Source organism: Falco cherrug, chromosome 13 (assembly GCF_023634085.1).
Source record: "Falco cherrug isolate bFalChe1 chromosome 13, bFalChe1.pri, whole genome shotgun sequence".
Taxonomy (NCBI): Eukaryota; Metazoa; Chordata; class Aves; order Falconiformes; family Falconidae; genus Falco; species Falco cherrug.
In genome coordinates this window covers 7,099,531-7,123,177 of record NC_073709.1, presented here as the reverse complement: position 1 = coordinate 7,123,177, position 23,647 = coordinate 7,099,531, and the positions used below count along the sequence as shown (strand labels likewise).

The 23,647-nt window shown below is 41.4% G+C and overlaps 1 long non-coding RNA gene across 1 annotated transcript in view; it reads left to right on the top strand.

The window, feature by feature from the left end:
* Positions 1–23,647, top strand: part of LOC114017647 (uncharacterized) — a 366,106-nt gene that overhangs the window by 188,866 nt on the left and 153,593 nt on the right. The window contains exon 4 of the long non-coding RNA XR_008734858.1: positions 5,636–5,811. This is a non-coding gene — a long non-coding RNA (uncharacterized LOC114017647). The remainder of the gene's footprint in view (positions 1–5,635; positions 5,812–23,647) is intronic.

Genomic DNA, 23,647 nt, shown 5'->3' with positions numbered 1-23,647 from the left:
TGAAGAACCTTCAAAGAGACTTGGGATGTTCTTGCCTGAATCAGGAGCTCTTACAGTCAGTTGAGAACTTCACAGACTCTCTAAGATGTATTTAGATCTGTTTCCCTCTCTAAATTTTCTTTCTCATTGATTTGGTAGGTGTTACGTATGACTATATTTACAAGCACCTGACTCAGAGCTCCTTTTATTCATCACCAGGAACTCCACCAGAAGAGCTACATCAGAGCTCGGCAATGGTGTTATTTGTTCTGGCTTCTGTCAGGGTGACTTTCTGGGTGTTTCGGGTTTTATTTTATTTGATTGTTTGGTTTTGATTTTTTTACTAATCAATTGTTAAGCTCTTTTCTCAATTTATACTTCTGGATCTACTGAAGAAGTATGAGCTCCCATATATCATGGGGTTTCAGCCCTCTTGTGCTAATTAACTTGTAACTTGATCTTCAGTTTTGCTAAATTTGGTACTTATTTTACTGTAAACACCCATTTGTTCCACTGGGTAGCCCAGCTCTCTGAACATCTGGGAATCATCATGTGTCATGAATGACATGATGTATCCTCACTGTTAGACTAGCACAATGCTAGATCTGATGGATGGAAGAAATGTGTCAGGGTGAAGATTAATACACACTTTGGCTTGTGACTTGTGACTCACAGGGTAAACTTTGTTCTCTCTTTGATGGTACGGATCCAAGATCTGCATTTTTCCTGTCCCATTTTGGTCCTGGTTTATAACATAGAAGCTCGCGCTAATGGCTGGAGCTTTTGCTCTCTGGATCAGAACCTTCACTTCTGTCTGAACTGACACGTCTAAATAAATCCTCTATTCGTATGGCACAGCTGTGCACAAGGCTCTCTTCTGGAGATGGTTTAACTACCCTTCAACTAGGTAGCCAGTGAGAATTTGGTGATATGTGCTCCTTGCTGTGGCTTTGGAAGTGCGCATGGTACAATGTGCCCTCTGGCTGGAGGATTAAAGAGCAAACTTTTCAACCAAAACAGGACAAAACAAAAGCATCAATATTTGATTTCCTCATTAAAGTTTCATACTGGTATCTCTTTAGAATACCTGTTTGTTCATCATCCCTGCACGCCCATGCTTCAGCAACATGGTGAAAAGGCCCCTCGGGAAACAGCAGGATGGTATCTTAAAGGGAGGGTTGTACCTTACCTTCCTAACACATGTATAGATACAGGCAATATCGTAAGAATTATATTTTTACAAGTGTAATTGATACTGTAGGAAACAAAATATACAATTTCTGGGTGAAGAAGCACTTTTCAGGCACACTAGATCCAGGCAGGGTTCTTTTGCTATGATCATTGGTTGCCTATCAATTGTACCATTAAGCAGATCCATGGCATCTCCTTCAGGAGCTATTCATATGTATAGCCTTGGGAGAAAAGCAACCTGGAATATGAATCAGTGACTCAGGAGAGCCTATGGGTAGGGGTAGAGCTCAAAGAAAGCCTGGAGTTTCAGCAGTTTGTCTCCAGACTGGCTTGAGCAAGGGTTCCAGTCTGGCCAGTGGCAGCACCAACAGCAATGAGGAAAGTCGGTGGTGGGTCCCCTTTACATTTCACACAGGACAGAAATTAGGGACTGAGACACAATGTAAGGGCTGTGCAAAGCTGTAAGTTGCAGAGGCGGTCTCTCCAGGTGCAGAAGTACTCATAAATGTCTAGATAGAAGCTCTGGGAATGTGAAAAGGTCACTGCCTTCAGTTATACTCTTGGTTATTTTTTCCCCTTCTTCTCCCCACCCCCCACCCCCTTTATGTTTTTTACCTGGAGTCCTGGAGTTTTCTGATTTGGTTTCATTTTGTAAAGCAGATTTCCCTTTCTAGGAATTACATTAACTCTACCTTCAGCCTGCTGTGTCGCTATTCATTATTACATATTTGGTGAGCAGTGAGCAGGAAAAAAATTGAGAAATTATTAGAGGCTGTTCAGAGTTGGAACTGTTGCGATGGTCATTAGAAGGAAAATGTGGCATTTTGTCTTTGAAGTTTGTCAGAATGAGGCCAGAGACAAGTGAGCAATAATGAGGCTCTTGAAACCAGTCTGCAGGTGCGTAGTGGTAAAATAATAGGCAGGTGCAGAGAGCAAGTCTTTAATCAGTCTTGGCAGGGATCTTGTTCAGGGTCTGCTCTGTTTGGCTTCTGTGCAAAGGAGAAAATTCAGTGGCAAAGGACTCAAATGCAAACTGCAACTTATGCACCACAGAAGATTCAGGGGTTTTTTCTGTTTTCTTTTCAATGCACTACTGTCTATAGAAAGCTGAAATCTTGTTCCTTGTAGCACGAATAAATCAGTATGGATCCTTGTCCTTCTGAGGATAGCTGGCTGTAATCTAGAGATGACTACATGTCAACATTTTCCATGAATACTGCAACTTTAAAAAAAAAAAAAACCACAACATTTTCAGAGAAATTTGCTTTAGCAACAGTTGTGATTTATTTTGGGTTCCTTACCAGTAAGTATTTGAGCAGGTGTGCTAACGTTTGTGTCTCATTCAGTGGCTATGCAAGGTCCTAGACAGCTTTGGAAATTATTGGGAAGAAGGTAATTCTGACATCACAAAATGTCAGTGTTTTTGTTTCACGAGTGTATACCAAATTAGGACAAAGGTTAAAAATATTGGTATCATCTGTGCTCTGCAAAAAGTGGGGGAAAAAGTAGGCAGCAAGAAAAGATTGCGTCCTGTCATGGCAGATGTATGGGAACAAAGCATACAACTGATCCAGAACTGCATTTTCGACAAAGCATCTTTGTGTCTGAGGATGCACGTCTGATTCCTGACCCAAAGCAAGCAGCAGATCATCCTGACCTCCCCAGCAGAGCTGTCCCACCTCTTTCAGTCTGTCCTCTGAAAAATGTTAACCCTCTCTCTTTCCCCTCTCAACTGCTCCCTTTCACCCTGGATAAAAATCCAGTTTCAAACAAGGAAAAGTTTAGTTTGAAACCAGGGCAATGAGGAAATGAAGATTAACTCAAAACCATAAGTTCCTGTGCCAAAAATTCAGAACACGCTGAAAAAAACTATACCTATAGCTTGTGTGTCCAGCCAAAACTAACCATCCCAGCTCTACGGCTGAATTTCAGTGACCACAGTCCAGACATAGTGGCTGTGGTGAACTTTCAGATGATAACTACTTTTAGCTATTACCAATTGCAAAAATGTAATTAGTATGTACTCATTTTAAGACAACTGCAAGTCACCTGTTGACAGTTTGTAAAGGGATAAATGATGAATTGCTCTATTCAGTTACTCAGCCCAACCTCTGTAGCGCTTTGCAGCCTGCTGCCTTCCAGCAGCAAACCTGGAGCCTCTGCTGCAGCAGCGAATTGTGTTTGTTGACCTGAAGGTCCAGAGGCAGGACCTATGAAGGATGATGTGCAAAAGTTTGTCATGTATATACCACTGTCACAAAGCCCATCTGTGGATGCTTTCCATTTACATCTTTTTTTTCCCATGAGTCCACAAGTTTTCGTTAGTGTAGCTCCGTAGTTCAGCTATTCAGGACTCCCTTGATCTTGACTCCCCTACACTCCTTGGTGACCTGACAACACTAGGGCTTTTAAACCAGACGTTTTCCCTTCCTCGCTCACCTGTGGGCATCTTCAGTGTACTTTAAATAGGATGTCATGATGGCTTGTGGGTTCTGTGCAGTTTCTTGCCATGGGGCATGACTGGGGTTGAACCCCCCACAGCTTGCTTTGAAGCAGCACTCAGGACCCAGAACTTTCACAGTGGCTAAGAGACTGACTTAACTGGCAACCTCTCAGGTACTCGGGTGTGAACTTTCTCTCTGCTGTGTTTACTTTGAGGAGGGCATACTGCAAGCTGGGGCAAAACTAATGTGGCTATCTGATCGACGAGAAGATCTACAGCTCTACACCCATCCGTATGGGCATGGAACTCACCACATGCCCTGCACGGGGGATTCTTGGAGCTGCTGTGAATTGGTCTCAGCGGCAGGTAGTTCAGACCCCCTACATCTTTAAGCCCAAAGGGCACTGCAAGAATCTTCTGTGTGGTCTAGCCTCTACGACATTATTAGTAGGGGTTATACTTGTCCTGCTGGCTTGTTTGCAGTAAGAGCTGTGTGGTCTTCGAAGTGCTCTTTGAAGTTAATGCAGTCACGAGGACGCAATTAAGATGAGCTCAGAAAGGCTGATTTCAGGTGGAGCTAGAACATTCGGGAGTGTAACTGGTCTCGGTGCTTGCTGCATAGATCATGCACAAAACCCAAACACAGATAAATTACAGTTGTGCCTGAAAAGCAGTGTGTAAAACTATTTTAGTAGAGATTAAATTTCTGTTAGCAAGCACCTCTCAGGGGCAGAGCAGTAAAAGCTTGGAGTACTACAGCCAAACTGTACCGGGCTGGTATGTGCTTGCTGTGCTTTTGGGGTAAGCAAAGGAGTGTGAATATCCAGCAAAGCTGGTATCTACAATCTTTCACTACTTTTCATTTCTCCACATTCAGCTAGTTAGGCTGTAATACATGTTTTGAGATCCCTACTCTGCTCCAGAATTTCTGGAAGGTCATTCATGTTCTCCATGTCTCAGTATTTCATATTCAATAAGGATATCAGCACCACAGTGGGCCAGAAATTCTGAGGTGCTCACACTAAGGTTATGTGAGCTACAGAAATGCTAAATACTTCGGTTTGTATTGGTTTTCTGTTGCTAAGGTGAATGTAATAAGTCATTTTAATATACCAAATTTAAGTATATGGTAAATAATAACCACGCTCCAAAAGAAAACTGCCGGTAGAGCCATCTTGTTGAGGGCTCTCAATTATCCCTACTGCTCTGTCCTGATACTATATCATGCCTCATAGACCCCCTTAGATCAAAGTATTTTTTTGCCAAACTTAGAGAAGGGGAAACTGGGATGTCTGAAGAAAGGTAAAAGGTGTGTGTGTAGCAAAGGGATAAGCAGAAGCTATTTGCTAGCAAGGTTTGATTATAGCGTCAGAAAGGAAGGCACTTTATTCCAAGAATAGTATTGTAAGGATGCTAGTGCTGCAGTTGCAGGCAGTCAAACACTTGAAGGGATTAAGATAAAATGGGTTTGCATGACACACTTTCTGCAGACAAGCAAAAGGAAAGAGAAAAGTTAGCAGCGACTCTTGAACCTTGCCAGTGCGCAAAGAAGTTGCAAACAAGGGGAAAAACACTTCTATAGATATACCATGCAGATTTAGTAGGGCTCGTCACTGGTCAAAAATACACAACTCAGACTCCATTAGGTTTCTGAACAGTGTTTACAAGGGTAACTTCCAGAGTCTACAAAGATGACCTTTCCTATGAAAGTGAACATCCAACATTTTCCTCCATTGCTACTTGTCTCTAATTTGTCTGACGAACCTTCTTTTTAAAGGCTGCCTCTCTTACCATGCTGTACAGAGCATTTTGAGTGTGGAAAGTAATTTTTTTCTTTGTAAGTGCAAAGTGAAAGCTTCTATGATAGATTGCTTTGTAAGGCAACTCCAAGAATTGACAGCGAGTATTAATAAAACATGCATAATTGATATTAGCATAACTGTAAAGCCAAGTAATATTAGCAGTATCAGTGCTGGAACAGTTCCATCACATGCTCTTTACATCTTCGTTTATCTCTTTCAGGTGATCTCAAAGGAGAATGCTCAGGGGGAATTCAGGGACCAGAGAGTTAAATGGTTGTAGTTTTATAGTCTTTATCAGACCATCAAGGCTGTAATCGAAAGATAGGAGTTATCATCTCCAAGAGTTTTGTCATCTCAATCAACCTTCAAAGGAAAATCATTGCAAGAGAGCCTCTGGTAAGTCTATGAATTAATCCAGATTTGGAGAATGTTATATAATTTGTGTTATGTTAACACTTGCAAGTTCTGGTCATGGAAAAGGAATTTTCTGTGATAAATACTCTAAGAAAGCAAAATGAAAATAATTTTTCCCAAACCAACCCAACCAACCAACCCAAGAAGATGTTGTGTTATCTAGGCCATTTCCCATATGTGTTTGTTGCACAGCATGATTACAGTAAGCTCATATGATGTGTAGAGTCATCCTCATCTTTGCAGGGAGCTAGAAACTCTGGAAATTGGGATTATCCCAGGCTTTTCCTGTGGAAGAGAAGAGAATGTGCACATCAGCATGCATCTAGGTGGTTTGATTCAAAGGGAAGCGGTCACTGGGACTAGAGATGATTGGTCATTAGGAACGTCTGTCTTTAACCTTTCCTGACAACATGTACTAAGTGCTGTTACGTGACAAATACTCATTGTGGACCCTAGTACAATAACCATTAATCTGTAGATTTAATTCATTCCCATCTGTTTATCTAATTTAGTGGGAAGTGGTCGGAAAGATATTAGAAAGAGGACTATGGCCCAGTTTCCATGGTCCTTGCAACCCAGGCCATTAATGTTGTACTGGAGCAGTTTTGGAAATCCAGTCCTTTCTCAGCTGCAGAGTTCAGAGCTGAGTTGGTGAGACTGTGTCCCTGGTTGTCTAAAATAGAACATGAGCTAATTCAAGTTGTGGCCAGCAACAGCAGAGAGGGAAGAAGGCAGTTCAAAGGATCAGTCCTGCTCAAGTGTTATCTGTGATTATGTACTACATCCCCTGTATTAGCCATCCGAAACAGATGTTTGCTCCTATTGGAACTGTTCACGTTGATAGCGAGGTTTCTGTGGGAGCATGCTTACTGTGCACTCGGCCGGGTATTGCACATCTGGTCAAGGTCTTGAGCTTTATTTCTCTTTCGCCTGATTTGGGACTTCAGAAGCATATACTCAGTATTAAGCCAAGGGCTGCCTTTGTTCCATGAGGCTGCCCCAGCTGGAACATGTTGCTGGTTGACACAGTCAGATCTTATATTGAGACTATTATATTCTTTGGCATATTACACTGCGTTTACATCTTTTAATTCACCCCAGTAGACAGATGGGTTATTTTAAGAACCATGTGTAAGAGCTTTCATTAAAACCATTACAGGACACCAGATGGAGATGCAGAACAGACAGCAACAGGGCTGCTTTGCTACCATGTTGGACTTGTGAAATATTCAGAAGTGTATAGCTCTTCTTGCCACTCAACTTGTCTGCTTTCCTGCGTCGTGGTGGCCCAAACACTTCTGGGTTTGAGTTATATTTCTATGAACGAGTTGCCACTTTTTGCCAAGCAGGCAATATGTATCTGGATTTCCTTGTCTGAGTTTTCCAGTTTACGTCATTTCTGAATTACACTTGCTATGGCAAATATTATTTTGGCAGGGGTGTTTTATGACAAAGAAATATCAAATGAAATGGAAACAAAAGGTTAACTCTTAAGTTTTGCCTTTAAGTAAACAAACAAGAAAGAATTGAATGAGAATTCTCAGTGTCAGAGTAAATTAAGAGACAAGAAACAGTATCACTGAGGTGTTCTCAAGTATGCTAGCATCTTCAGTACACTAGAGTCTAGAGGTAGAGCCAATGGTCTTAAAAAGATAAATGACAGAGGGTTATGTTTCAGAAAGGAAGTAGATTAGTGGATCTAGTAAATCTTGACCTCTTTGATTTAGATGTTTAACTGAAATGGATTCAGAAATCTCTGATCCGTACAGTTTGACCTGCAAGTCTTGTGAACTAGATTCTTCTGTTAGGTGTTCCTCCTGCCACAACAGTTACTGAAAGAGTGCCAAAATCTCTGTGACATTAGTTGCGGGTTGTTTGTTTGTTGTTGGTTTTTTGTTTGTTTGTTTGTTTTAATTTATGAGTCTAACGTCTGCCAGATTGAATGCAATAATTAATAAAAACATAATAGTATTTGTAATGATACTTGTGCTGAATAATAGAATTCCTAAAAAAAGGAGGCTTGAAATTTGAGTGGTTCAGCATTCATTGGAACTGGAATTCTGTAATATTCTTTTAGCTGAATTTCTGTTCTTGGAATAGGGGTGAAATACTGACATTCCTAAAGTCAGAATATCCCAGGGTTTTTTTGTTGGCATGACTGAAAAGTAACGCATTTTCAATCCTATGAGCATTAAACTGTATTTAGCCTTATGTATTTAGGGGCATGCCATGTGTTAAAGCAGCTTGAGAGTCTGGTCAAAGCATTCTTTCCTCTAAGTGTGGTTCACTGGCTGGTTCCCACTCTACGTTCCCACACCCAACTGATTCATGAGATACCTAACATCAGTTAACCATCCCTGTGTAGCCTCATGAGAGGCAAAGTGCTCTGTGGATTCTGGTCTGGTAGGAAGAGGCATATTTAAATACCTATTATATATCTTCAATTCAATAAATCAGTGGACTTTCAGGTTATAGATTTAAATGAAAATCTGTAGTGCATTTCAGAAGCTGAATACTGAACTGTGTATCTTTTTCTAAACACTCAGCCAGCTCTAGCAGTCACTGATTTTGCCCATCAGATTGTTTTGACTGTTTGTATAACTCTAGATGCTCTCTCCTTGCTCCATTATCTGAAATTCCTGTCTTCAGACTAGTCCTGACAGTGTGAACTGAGAGAGTCCCAGCTGCACTCTCCCCAGGAGCACATCAGTGGAGACCTGCATCCACAGGAGTGAGCCTGTAAACACAAAGGCTAGCACGCCAACCTTACCTCCCAGTGAACTTTGCCATTTGCTAATTTATCTGTTCTAAGTTTTCTCTTGCGTTTGCCTTTTTCTGTGATTTCTTCCTGTAGAGCCTGTGTGGGCTGGCTTCTAGTTCCCATTCAGTGAAATCTTCTAATACAGCGGTTTCACCTCCAGCTTTGAACATAAATCAGCAGAAAAGTCCCACAGCTTCCTTGTGTTCTGTTAGGGGAAGGAAGGAGAAATAGTGCAGATATTGAGCTAATGCTATCAAGCTGCCTAAAGTGAGTGAAGAGATTGATAAGAGAAAGCATTGTATTTATAGTTTCTGGCATACAGCACAAGCCCTATTTGAATTCTTCAGAAATTAATATCAGATGACTTAGGAACTTCTGGCGTATTTGAATCTTAAGTGGTTACAGACAGTTTTGCTCAGACTTCCCTTCAGTTGTTGTATGTGCTATTTCTTTCTATTCATTTAAAGACAGGTTGGGAGAGTCTACAAATTCTTGTGAGAATGGAAAAAACCCTGCTCTCACTGAGGCTGAATGGCAACAGGGACACAGATCCTACCTCTGATCAGTGGTAGCTTCTCTTCTATGCCTGTGTATGTGTCTGTCTAAGTGTGTTCAGAGAGATTTAATTTATCTATGTGACTGTTCAGTCTGATACTGCCTTTGCTTTCCAAATGTGCAAGACTGACCTTGCTGCCATTGTGTATGATGTGTGCATTGTAGGCAAGTGGTTAGGGAAAGGGTGAAGATCAAATTAATGTAGTTCTTGACTTCCAAAATGGGTGATTTTGTGAAACACCTCAACAAATAGTTTAAAAAGACTAGAGAAAATGAAAAATGTAAAATAAAGATTACTTTTAGAAAATATAAGGCATTGTTATCATCAGAGCACCACAAAAGGCATGGTAGAAAGGTACCCCAAGATGACTGTCAGTAGGTAAATGGGTTAAAAAAAAGAAATGCCTAGGCACAAAGTAGAGGACAGCAGGTGCCAGTGCATTTCCCATGAGGATGGGAAAGGTGTGTTTCCTCTTAGACCCAGCTGTGTACTGCCATGAACATGACTCAGTGGTTGGGCCCACTCGCTCCATCACAGTGAGAACAGCTCAGGGAGTCTTTCCTTCCTTTTTCTGGTTTCGATTGCCTGCATTCGGGCTGAGAGCTGAGCCTGCACCCCAATGGGCAGATGCCCTCTCAGCTGGGTGTTTTGGACATGAAACCTCTTCCCCTTCTGCTCCGCTTCCACCCAGCAGAGGTCTGCCCAACCAGCCTTCCCAAGAGCTTACAGGGCAGTTCAGTGCACTTTGCTGTGCCCCTGCACTACCGGAGCAGGACTTGTGAAACATGAGGATGTGCAGCAAGCCAGACCTGCGGCCAGGTCAGCACACCAACCTGGCTGACTTCTGAGAGTCCAGCCCCTGCTGCTGTGCTGCCTGTGCTACAGGATAAACCTGAGCTTCTCCAAGCACCTACATGTGTGTGCAGGAGCAGCCTGGCTCAGACCGACATTTCACCAGGCTTCCTGGCGAACCTCCACCATGCTCCAGCTGCAGCTGGTGCAGCAGCTTGGCCTGCAGCCTGCCAGCAAGCAGACAGTCCAAGAGGCTGGGAGAACTCCGGGAGCCTCGGCAGCCGGGGAGAAAGTAGGTTGAAATCACATATGGCTGGGCAACTGCTGCAGCAGGGACCACCCGCCTCCAGACAGGGCAGGGAAGCCTTCCCAGCCACCCACTCCGTGGCCTCACTGGGCTGCCACGGTTTCCAACCCTGGCTTTGGCAAAGGATGCTCCTCCGCCTGTTCATTGCGGTTATGGGTTGGGTCATCTGTAGAAGGAGCAGCGTTTTTCAATTTCCCTGAGGTCTCTTGAGTCCTAAGGGGGTAATAACTCATTGGGATGGTTGAAGCTTGACAGGGACCTGGAGGTTTATTGCTGTAATTCCCTGGCAGTATCTTTCACCCTTGGGGCAGGACAAGTAGGAGTTTCTCCCACAACAGGAGTCAGAAATCTTCTCCTACAGGAAACACCCAGGCCAAGAGGCCTCTATCCCAGCTAGTTCTTTTGGAGCAACAGAGTTCTCATTATTTTTTTTTTTTTTAAGGGAATCTCTAGGCTCAGTAAGAAAGAGATCTGGTAAGTGGATTTCTTGCTTGCGGGCTCTCATAGCTGTATCATTAGCATTGCCACTGATCAAAAGATCAGATGCAAATGCAAATAGAAGTAAACAAGTTAATAGAACTTTGTGTTTAGAAATAACGATGGTTGGGGAAATCCCCCTCTATTCTTAATCATCAACCCAAAACGATTTTGAGGCTGATACTCCTTGACATTGAGTCAGTGTTATCTTGACGCAAAGGCAGAGAGAATAGAAGGTTGCTTTGTGGGAGTATTTTATATCCATTTTGGGCTGTTATGACTGATGATGAGTAACTACAGGATCAGGATGTCTTACCCTATTTTATGGAAATACTGATCTCGTTCTCTTAAAAGTTAATTATTGACATACATGATTTTACTATATTACGCAAATGCTTTTACTATAAGTGCAGCTTTTATGTTATGGTGAAATTAGCTATAAATATATTGCATCTTACATGGTTTCAAAGAAAGCTCTAATGTCCTGATGGAAACCAACTCTGTCCTCGGCAAGGCTTCTGTTTCTGCACAATATGTTCTTCATTATTATCACACTCAAGGGTGTTTTCTCATGCAGCTAAGAAAATGTTCTCTGTGAAATAATCTGTAGAGAAAGAGGAAGCCTTTTCTCAGGCGCTAAAGTGCAGGCTTTACACAGGTGTGGGCAAGTACACAGTATACTGAAGACTGTCAGAACTGTAGGATGAGGTTCTATGTATCATAATGAATACTGTTGTTCGGACATCGTTTTTGGAGTATTCTGGTTTCTGGTTGCTTGCTTTTGTGCATTCAAGTCTTCTTTTACTGTTGTCTGTTGGTTCAATATATGCTACAGCTAAGAGGCCCAAGTCGTGTAGGGACCTGCAGACCTTAGAGCTGAATCCTGTTGCTGTTCTTGGTGACTTTAACTGTGACAAGACATATCCTTACTGCTCTGGTGTGTAATCCCTGTTGGAAGCTGTGGGGCACAGTGCCCAAATCGTACATGGTTAGTAACTTAAAACATTCCTAAATACTGTATGGACATCAGAAGAAATCATCTCTGTTCAACACGTTCCTTCAGTTTCTCTTAACAAGAGTATTAATATAATCCATGTTAAGAGCATGGTGAAAGTTATTTGGCTTTCTTGTTAGCCTGTGTACATAAATCTGTGTATAACCTGCAGCAGAAATACAAATTGTTTGCAGTATACATTAAAATACATGTAACTATTATGCATTTTTAAACTGTTGTGCAAAATATATATTATTTATTTATATGTATATCTATGGGGGGGGGGGAGTGAGTGCGTGTATGCATTTTTACTAGGAAGTTACCCTTCGATGTTTATGTGTGTTCAGCGGGTTGAATGAAACACCCATGGAAGCTTGCCAGCTATGCTGACGCAAGCTCCAGGCTCATCCTATAAACATTTACGCTCCTGAGTAACTTCAGTCACGTACAAACACTGGGATGAGAGAGACCTCATGGGTCACTGATTCCAGTCCTGTGGTATGACAGGCAAGGCTCATAACTCTTCTCATAAAATGGCTAAGCTTTATTGTAAAGCTTTCTGAGTTTTCACCTGCCATCCTTTCTGCTGGAAAGCTATTTCATTATCTTGTTCAGTTGATAGCTAAAAAGTCTTCCCTCATCTTCAGCCTCAGGTTAGTCATGGACAGTTTCTACCACTTTGTTCTTATGTCAATATTGTAAGTACTTCTTCTTCCTCCCTGATGTTTACCCAATGAGACCAGTCGTGCAGCTGAAGTTATTTATGTGCATTTGCAGCTTTGGGTCCTTAGAGGTGCATGTCCACATGTATTTTACTTACAGATAAACAAGCAGAATGACTTTACAAGCCAAACCTGTCAGACTGATTAAAACAAAGCAGGATCCTGAAGTAAATGGGTCTCATGTTGATAAGGACTGTTTTTGAAACAATTGGCATGCAGCTATTTCTGGACAACTGCAGCCAGCTAGCTTTGGTGCTCTGTGATTTCTACGAGGACAAGTCTCTTGCTCACGTAAAACATAGGGTGCCAAGGCCAGTATGGAGCTGTTCATCATGAAAGAGGTTATTTGAGTCTATCCCTTATTTTCCTAGCAATAAATTACATGTAAGCTGGCAGAACCATTCATTTCCACTTCGGGTCTGAACTGAAGGGATGTTTGCACTTTGGTATTCTTCACTCCAGCGCTGCACTGAACATGCCATGTTGGTATTCATCCTCAGCTATTTAACTTTGCAAAGTTGCTTTTTCCTTCCTTTAGGACACTGCAATTTCTGTATCTTCTAGAACTGAGACAGGTAGGATTTGGAAAATTGATTTACAGTCAAACATGTTTGCTGGGAGCAAGGTGGGATGGGCTACGGAAGAGCTGGACCCCCTTTCCACTCCTTCCCCTGTTTGCTCACTCACAGGCAGCAGCCCACACAGGCAGGCTCCTGCATCTTGTAGCACTCTGAACAAGGCAGGGAGGAAGGTAGACACTGTATTTCATATGAATTGGCCACCCAACTTTTCTGTCCCTTCTCTGAGGGTTACAGTGATGTGAGCTGATAGAGCAAGGAATGACATGGGAGGGAGAAAGGGGTCTGAAGTGTTACAGGCAGGGGAGTAAAAGCTGCCATGGGAGATCATACACACATTGAAATAGCATCAGCTAACAGACTTAGCAAGGAAACCAACAACTGAATGGGATACATCTTTCTGAGGATGCTCTTCATAAAGCAGGCTTGATTTGCCATTTTCTAGCTTGTGTCTAACACCTGGAAAGACTAGGTCTTACTCAAAAAGTCTGCTGCACTAGCACATTTAGTTGGCATTAAATAACTCAGTATTAAAAAGAAATTCCTAATACACCAAATAATTTTAAAAGACTGGAAACTGAGCTGAAAAGTAACGTGAACAGAAAGCTCTTTTGCTATAAGAGGATTGAGAAAAGAAACTTCCTAATAGCTAGCTGTACTTCGTGCTGGTTGCCCAGATTAAACTGTGAGAACTCAGAAGCAGAAAGTTGCTGGTGGTACAGTGGTACTGAAGGTTGCATTTTGGACTGCACTACAATATACCTGAAATAACCCCTCGATAGATGAAATAAGTTTTTTGCAGGAATGCTGGTTTTGTAGACCTACTCTCTGTAGCTCTAGTAGAAAGTTCTTGGCAGCCTTGTGTTGCAATGCCAGGTGATTTGTGCAGCAACTTGTAACAGCAGTTAAGCAATGAAATCAGGTGCCCTTCCTCGAGGCTACAGATGAATCACTGAATTGCAGGGAGGGAAATGAGATTGGGAGTAGAGTGGGTACACACCAGTGAAGAAAGGAGATGGGAGAAGCTGGGATGGACAGTAATCATTGAGCCCAGAGAATGTGTCTCGATGTTTTTGTTTAAGTAAAATGTAACTAGAGGTAACTGGAAGATAAAGTTCAGGATCCTACATCAGTATTGTTTGGGCAGGTGTCCCCTGAGGGTAGCTTAGTGGATGGGTATCAGTGGAGTTGCACTGACATAACGTTTTGTATGGTCAGAAGGGAGCCTCAGATCTGTTTCCCTCCTGGTTACCTGCTCTCTAGATGGAGCTTCCTTTGTCACCTACCTGGAACTTCCCAATGTTCATAGTTTAAGTAACCTGAATAAAATTAAATTATGTCACCGCAAGTGTTGGTAGTATGTATTCACAAGGGTTTCTCACAACCTATTCTTACGCACAGCTAGGGAACATAGAAAACATCCACTGTATTTTTCCTCCACATGCTTACATAGTCTGAGTTTTCCTGGCAGATCACACAGAGGTTTTCAAGTGAAATGTGACCTGTTTTGTAGCTTCACAGCATAAGATTCACAGGATGGGATATTTTAAACCTGTTTTGTAGTCATACTGCATTGTCAAGTGGTTGTGACACACTTCATAAATCCCGCCCTGCTGACACTCTGACAATGATCCTTGATGTGATAAAACAAGCAGTACAGCCTCAGGCAATGAAGTAGGAGGATGGAGGCTGGACCTGAACATGGGTCTGAATTTTCTAATCGATGCCTAAAGTTATGCCTCCAAGCACATCTTTGTACACTTTTGTTGAGTTACAGCTTCGGAGTGTGAAGGGTCTACATTCCCTGTTTGGGAAATGTGTGTGAGAATTGTTTCACTTTCAATTAAAATGCCACCACCAACGGCAATAGAAGCACTGAACAAAAGAATGAAATATGAGGTGATTGCCTAGACTGAGATTTTCTCAGAAAAATGGCTAACAACTTTATTTTGTCCAACCCTGCTCCAATGTGCCTTCCCACTGTGAGCAAGTGATTTGTTACATGTTTCTACTGATGGAGTACAAATCCAGAGCCTGGCGCTGTAAATGTTTTAGCCAGGTGTTCGGTCAGGTTTGACATACCTAGGAAGGACAATGCCGCCTCCTGCGATCTGCCAGGCAGTTACATGGGCATTTCTTTAATCCTCCTGTCCTTGCTTGGTTGGTAAGATCTGGTTACATCAAACCTGGAAATCTTCTGGCCCATCAGTATTTGTAATGAATAGACATAGGATCTTTGAAGTGTGAATAATTGTAGAAATATACGGATGTCCTTTTTTATGGTTACTGTGTTTCTTACCTAGGTGAACTCCATGCTTATTTCCTACTAGTTTCTAGTGGAAAAAACTGTTTGCTTCTTGGTTTTGTTAGCACTTGCACTTTTGTCCATTGTACCTGATAACATTTCTTTGAGTAGTTTCAGTTCCTACATGCTGAAATGAGAAATCCATATAAGGCAAGAATGATGAACATTTTTTGTAATTAAATGACTAACATTTATGCTCTTGAGTCCATGTTCAGCACTGTATTTAGGCTCAAATATTGAATCACCTTCCCATTGATTTGAATATTGAGTTTGATACCAAAACATGCCCCAAAAATCTTAAGCATTCAACACTTCTTGAAAGCTCAATAAAAATCACAGGTTTTCTGTCAAAATAAATTCCAGTATCAGTTAGGGGAAAAAAAAAAAACATTTAAGAGAGAAATTATGAAGTAACCTTAATACCCTTCAGCTAGGCCTGTGAAGTTGCATGCCTTTTAGCTAAAACATTGTCAAACAGGTCTTCATTACCAAGGTTTTGCTCTTTGCTATGAGTTAAAAGTTTTTTCCAGTGGTTCCAAAGGTAGCTGTCTTCATCTTATGTTCTTTGTACTGGTGTCACATCCCAGCCCTGTGTTCTCCTTTAAACATCATCAGACATTAGGCCCCGGTTCAGCACTCACTGAAGTTAAGCACTAAGAGGCAAGGGCTAGAATCCAAACTCCTAATCTGATGGGAAACTATTAACGGGGGGTGGTAACTTTAAAAATAATGGGAACAGTATTATTTTTAATCAAAATTTACAGAATAGGTCTTTAGGTTATAAGAAACAATACTGTAGCCTACAGGTCCTGGAAATACATAACTCTTTTGTCTCTGTAAAGGAAATTATTATTACAAATAGATAACCTGCTTTACAGTAGTATGACTTCATTCGGATCTTATTCTGTAACATAATTGAAAATCAAATACCTTATACAGCAGTTACAGAGTCACTTCTTTTTCTGTTTGACTGTATTTTGATCTGTAGGTATTACATCAGTATATTATACATATGGGCTGAAATGTTCGTCAGAGCCTGCAGGCTTTCGTTCAAACCCACTAACACCAGGGCAGTATTCTCCTCAGAGCAGAAAAGCTCTTGCAGCTTTTGTAACAGCCCTCCCTCCATGGATTTCCTATCCAAAATAAGATACTATACTTTCCTTTTTCATTGATAAGATATTTCTGGGAAAGATTTCACATCCAAAGTGTCTTTGCAAAGCATTCTTGGAAGTTATAAAATAAAAGTGTTTTTATTTATACTTGTAGCTCTAAATTAATCCAGATTTGTCTTTTTCTAAATACTCACCTGATCTAATACTGAAACAAACTGACCCATTGGCAAGTTATCCAAGCCTGCACACCACTGGCAATTCTAAATAGGGTCTGCATTATTCTTGCTATAATGAAAGGAATAAGAAAGCCCTCTGCTGATGAGTGTCCCTCACTGAGAACAGGGATTTCATAACTGGGCACCCCGTGGGTCAGAGAAACTTCATGATGGACAAAACTGTGCATCGTCATAAGAAATGTTATTAGTGGCAAGGCTTGTTAATTTATCAAATCCAGTTTACCAAGCCCCATCATAAGAAAATCTGGATCTAGTTTCCTTTGGTAAAATACAGCAGGAAGTAATTTTTGAATATTTTCTAAAATATGTCCAAAAGAGTGTGATGCTATGTGGATAAAGCTAAGCAAAAGGGATACAGCTGGCTTTCTGTACCTTGCAGTGGAATAAAAACTGAGTCACTACCATGGAGAGGTCACTCTGGTGCTCTGAAAGCCGGTTGGGATTTAACATCAGTTATCCAGATGTATGTGTAATTTTCAATATATCAGTCATAATTTTATACAACAAAATGAGCATATTGAAGTAGACATGATATGAAATTAGAGCTATTGGGAGACTTTTCCAAAGAACAATAGGAGTTTTGCTTTTATTTCAACAGGACTGAAATATATGCCATTTCTTATAAGAAAGAGCAGCAAATAATATTTATTATCCTTTTGATATGGAGCCATTACTGGAAGCCATTATCATCACATTTCAGGTTATTTAATCAGCTCTGTGAACTGATAACCTGCATAAATAATTGCCTTGCTGCTGCCAATAGTGCTTTTGGCACACTATGAAAATAACATTATTCCTTACGAATTAAACCACAATAAGATTTTAAATGGCAGATTAAAGGCTTTCTCTAGGTACCTTGAATACTTCCATACTGAGCGAACGAGAAGAGACCTACCATTTTGCAAGTATGTGATATAGGTGAACTACGGTTGAGCTCCCTGATGGCACAGAAACGAGATGCATGTGTCCAAACATGCCAAGCAAATGCAGATGATGAAAAAGAAAGATTAACTGCTGAAGAGCTACCTGCTTTTCAGAGCATTCCAGCTATCAGGCACACCCCAGCCGATACTGTAATGCTCGGCAGTGTATCCACAGGATTGCAGGCAGGGACTCCATTATCTGTTTGGCTCTTTTCCATTCGTGCACACAGTGGCTTACATCTACAGTGTTGTGCAAGACGTTCATGTTTCATTAATATCCCTTACTTTTGTAGTTGTTTCTTTTAGTCTGAGCCTTTCCCCCTCATCTCCCTGTTGTTAGAAATGTCCAAAGTAACCAATAGCTCAAGCAAAATGATCGGTCACATTATTTTTTTATATGGGATTATCAAGTTATCCTTGGCTGGATGTGTGCGCATAGCCTGCCTTTCACTGTTAAAGGTGAGAGAATACTTCTGTCCTGAAAGAACTTTTGATACATCCATATTTCTTCTCATCCTAAATTATGACAAGACATGAGGAGACACCAGCCTTCCTGGTACTACCAAAGCCTGTGCATGCACAGAAGCTGTAAGAAACTTAACGTATATGCGTAAGGCAGCCAAGGGACGGGATCTTCAGACAGGTGAGGACAAGGTCTTGCCAGGAGAGGCAGCTTCTCTATTTTTGGTCAGCCTGGTCTGGGTGTCACCAAGGGGTGGCCCAGCAATGTCATCTAGAGAAGCTCAGGTTGACACATATGCTCTCGTAGCAGAAGGTTAAGTTCCCTCTTCATGGGCAGGCAGCACAGGCAGGGAAGCTGCCTTGAAATCCTGCCTGTACCACTTGGATCCCAAAAGCCATAAGGGTGAGAAGTTCCTGGAAATTTCTCATCGGAGGTGGCATAGTATTTTTGGCCACATTTTTCACTAAAATAAAATCAAAAGATGGAATTTGCGACTAGATTTAGGTCCTTTTTTATATTATACCCTGCTCTTGTATGAGGTCTCACCGTACTTTGTGAGTTGTAGCCCAGGTGTTTCAGCCTTCCTTCCTACCCTGTGTTTATCTGGCTTTTCTGATACATCGTGTGGGAAAGAGAAGAGACACTTGATAGTCTGGGAGATGAGATCCCTGGCCAGGAATCTCAGACCCACAGAAAGGAATGAGGAAAAAGACACCTGAACTTAAGTGGTCTGTAGGGAGATGTGATTTCATTCTTGACTCAAAGGGAAAGTTTTCATTTAAGCTTTTTTCACTTTTCTTTTGCCACACTGGATGGGAGGTTACCCAGAAAATAATTTCTCTCTGAAAAATTTTTGGCCTGACCTACTTGTTAAAATCTGTGTTGCTGCATTCAATTGAACTCTCAGTGTGTACAAGTGCTGACAAGTGAGATGACAGCTCTCAGGGCAGGTACCCTGAGCCTCAGTAGACAGTTGCCCCAGTCATCTTAAGGAATTACCTCTAGATGTCACTCATGAACCCTTCTCTTATTTGAGGGAATTAAATAAGTATTTAGGATACTTCTGACAAAGAAACCCTTCAATCACTCCGCTTAGTTACCAAAACATTTGTATTCTGAGGTCCTTTTCTGCATTGCTAGAGTCAGATAAAGGCTGAAGGCAGAGAAGGCACTTCTTCAGCTGTGCAGAGATGCCTTAGCTCATGCAGAAAATTAATTTAAAATATTGATTAAAATATAGAAAAAATTTAACCTTAGTCAAAATAAACAAAGGCTTCTGTAGTCTTTGATGCTGATTGAACACGTTGGGAGAGCTCAGTATGAAGCTGATAGTCTGTTGATTTATTTAGATAACTATATCTTGTTAGCACTTGCTTAGCAATGGGTACAAATGCTTGGTATAACATTTCCTAGCCTGCAATTCAAATTACTTATATGGCTATTTCCACACTCGGTAAGGCTGAATAGAGCGAGTCCCATCCAGAAAGTAAATAATTTCTGCTAGGTGTCTTCAGTGGATTTCCTTTTTTACTTAAAAGCCAAAAGTTCTTTGCTTGCTTTTTTTAGTAATTTAAAAAATCCATTCAAACAGATCTATGCTATACCTTCAATGGGGCAAAATTGCTCATATGGAAAAAACATTTCTATATAATAGAAAGAAAATTTTCAATGAGAAAATTTTGGGCACCTCTAGCAGTAAGTCTGTTTTCTGAGGGTTTGACAGCCTTACCCATAGTAAGTAGAATTTTATTCTGCAAGTAGTTGAGCTGAAGCCAGAGAGTTTCCTAATGGAGTAAAACACTTATCGTGTATATAAGAGTATATGAATTCTTGTATGAGCTGCAGCTGATAACTGTTCCAAGTTATCTCATGTTTTGAAAAAGTTTGGCCTTGCATTGTTTAAATGTTCATATGTTCATTGAGTGATGTGGTTTCCCACAAAACCTTCATTAAAGCTTTTGGGGGTTCACTCAGTCCTGAACTGCTTAAAGGACTTTTTCTTCACTGTTATCATATCAGTAATATCCACCTTCCATTGAAATCAAAATTAATGTGTCTGGTGTCTGCATTGCAGCCAGGACTTCCAGAGGGCTGGCAGTCAGAATGGACAAGATACTAAAAAGATCCCTATTGCACAGTAAACAAAGCTTTTAAAAATAAATAGCGGATAATGAACGTCTGGCAGGATAAAGCAGCCACATCTGCAGATCATATAACAATAAAGACAATTTGAGTGTAACACATAATTAACATCTTCGTGCATGTTAGTGGGTATGTATACATTTTTTTATATGTATTTATGTATTTATATATATATAAATCTGTTGATTGTTGCCCCTTTTATTTCCATTTTGCTTTGAAGGCAGAGTCCTATATGAAGAGTTCAACAGCATAATAATTTGGTTAAAATGTACTTCTATTACTGAAAGTGCTGGACAATAGAACACCAGTAAGCGTACTAGAGTTGCTTATGGCCAACAGGTTTTACAAGTGCAATTTAAAAGTAAGGGAAGCTGCACTTTGACATCATGGAAATCTCCAAGTTATTTATTTGTAAGGCAAGAAAAATATTGTATTGGGTTAAGAACATGTATAAAAATCTTCAAAATATTTCTAAAGAGTTAATCTTAAGTGTTTATATGTATTTATAAATATAACCAGATTTTTCTGACAATACTTGTGTAGAAGAACAGCAGCATCTCTCAAGTGTTATAAACCAGTAAACGTGTCTGTGCCATAGGAAAAAAAAAAGGAGACACGTTGACGGATTGAGCCAAGGTGCCGATGCCCCCTGATCAGTTTGTTGTTGTGCCGATCTGGTAACTATGAGGTTACCCATGCTGATTTTAAGACATAAAGTTCAGTTTGATCTTTGTTTCTAGTTTGATTATTAGACATACCAGTAGGCATTTGCTGTTGTGTTTTATATTCCCACATGTGTTTGTAGGCATCTCTGTGGCAATGGCAGGGTGTTGCTTATGGCCGAACAATGATTTTTGGAGTTGTAAAAGTTTGGCAGAAGGCTGCTTTGGGGCTTGAGGACACTCACACACTGGCAGAGGCCCAGCAGCAGCTGTCTGCTTCCCTAGGGTCCATAGGGAGATGGTAAGAGTTGTTGTTGCTGCTGGGGAGGATAGAGTGATATGAGCTTCCTATGGCTACACCTGCAATTGAAGAATTTCTTGCGACTCAAGCACAGAGGCAGAGGGAGAAATACCGCTTACAGCAGGCAGATCCACAGGGGATTTTTGTAGCAACTTCACCTCTTCCGTGTCTGTGTTTTTGCTGCTGTTGTATTGCAAACATTGCCTGTGGTCCCTAAACATGCTTGGCTGCTTTGCTTCCAATGGTCTTAGTTATGCACCCAAAACACCTCTGGTTCTTAGTCATTAGGTGATCATAAATCAGCTATGGCAGCATAAAAAACAGGGGAGTCCTTCACCTCTATTCCTGAAGACAGGCAGTTGTTAGACATTAAGCCTGGCAACACACAAGTACCTGTCTTGTAAACGATACCGATATCTCTCTACTTCAAAAAAACATAGGTGCAAAGAGAAATTAACCAGGGAATAAAAGTCAGATTGATAAGGTATCATATATTAGTTAAAATGATGGGAAAGTAGATGAAGTGGAAGATCTTGGAGGTACAGACTTGATCTGAAACTCAGAAAAAAAAGAATTTGATATTTACCCTGCAGGATACCAGGGTGATGTGAGGGAACTGAGACTCTCTATGCAGGGAGGTGCTCCCACTGCTGAAACTGTTCCTTCTTCCTGCTTCTAGAAATGGATTGCTCTGGCTGGGTTTGACACAGGGAGGTGGAGGCTTGAGCATTCACAGAGCGATTGTGAGTTCTTGGGGCTGAAGCAAGGAAAGTTAGTTCGTTTTACTTTTTAAAACCTGGAAGTTTAAATATACAAACAAACTCCATGCTGGAAAAATATTTAATTTGCAAAGTTAAGTGCTCCAGACTTAGGACGTTTCTGAACTCCACAGGATTCATCCTTCTCTGCTATGACTGATAAATGGCCAAAGGGTGTGTGAAGAATGTGCTAAGGAGGATGAAACTAGCCAAATAAAAAACCCTAAAACCTCTGACAACAAAACTATCTGCTCATTCCTGTACCACAAAAATGATTAGAAACTATTTCCAGGCTCCTGGCATGATTTATTTTTTTACAAATCTGTTATATTATCTCATCATAATTATGCAGTTACTGAAATGATGAAAACCATTTCTGAAATGATTTGTTAGTGCAGCAATCTGTGAGGCTTTTGGTGCTGTGTGGGGATGCTGTGTTGTTTTTAACTCAGCAGGCTGAAGATGGCAATCAGACACCCCAGGAAAAAAATACTTAAGGAAAAATGGATCATGTAATTAGAGATGATATCATAATGAATGTGCACAGGAGGACAAAATTAACCTTTGTGCCATCGCATGGGCTTGAGCCACTTGACTGCCTGAAGTGTAGCAGCAGTAGGTCACTGGGGAGATAAGCAGCAGTGAGCAGCAAAGCACTCAGCAGGGGAGGGGGATCTGCAGGTCTCTGGTGAGCCGAGAATGGTAGGATGTGAGGTCACGAGCCACTGGGAATGTGCAGGAGGGGACGCTTTCACTTACTCTTTCAAGGTCGACACTTCTGTACTCCTCCCTCCTTTTTAGCCTGTTTCACCCTTACCTGTCCCACCACTGGTGCCCCTTCCCAATCTCCTCTGTTCCCAGCCTTTCCATATTACTCAGACATTTAACAGCACTTGGCTGTTATCACTAATGTGATGGAGAAGTGCTTTGGTGGTACATAGCCAGGTCATACAGGGGTGGAAAGGGGGAAGGGATGTGTTGTAGTTAGTTGTATGCAAGCTCTCAGCAGGGATGCGGAGGTCCCAGCGGTGGAAGAGATGCTGAACATGCTCTTGCTGGGGTGCTGGCAGCAGTTGCATGATGAACCCAAGTTGATTGCACTCCTGTAGAAAGTGTTGACGATAAGCATGGCCAATAGCAGGAAGCGCCTGGCCGCACACCCCAGGTGTGTGCTGGGGATGGCACTTTAACCCATGTTCCTCCAGCCCTCCCCGCCTGCCGGCCACACCACATCCTCCCTCCGCCCTATGATCTGTTGAATGAGGGGGTGGATGTGTGAGACAGAGGACATGAGCCTTCTGCTCAGCATGTGGGGCTACACTCAGCGCTCCAGCTTTTGGGAATACGCACTAGCAGCATGCGCTGTGCAATGCCACTTCAAAGCAGGCTCTGGCAGTGAGGCAGGGAATTGTCTGGTGGGATTAAACCACATTGGAACCATTTTCGAAGGGTCTCGACTCTTTGATTCTTTCATATACAAATCTGACATCAAAGCAAAGTCCTGCTGTCTGTCAGATATGTCCTTCATCTCTAGATAGAGATAAAACAGCCTCCTGTCAGTCAGATAACACGATAATTAGACAGTGTGATAATGCATTTATCGTGGTGCTTACAATCCTTGATCATATATTGCAATTATGTATACAGGCCACAGCAACCAGTGTCTTTAATTATAAACTTGATGGCAAAATGATAGGAAGAAAGAATCTTCCTAAGGGTAGAAAAA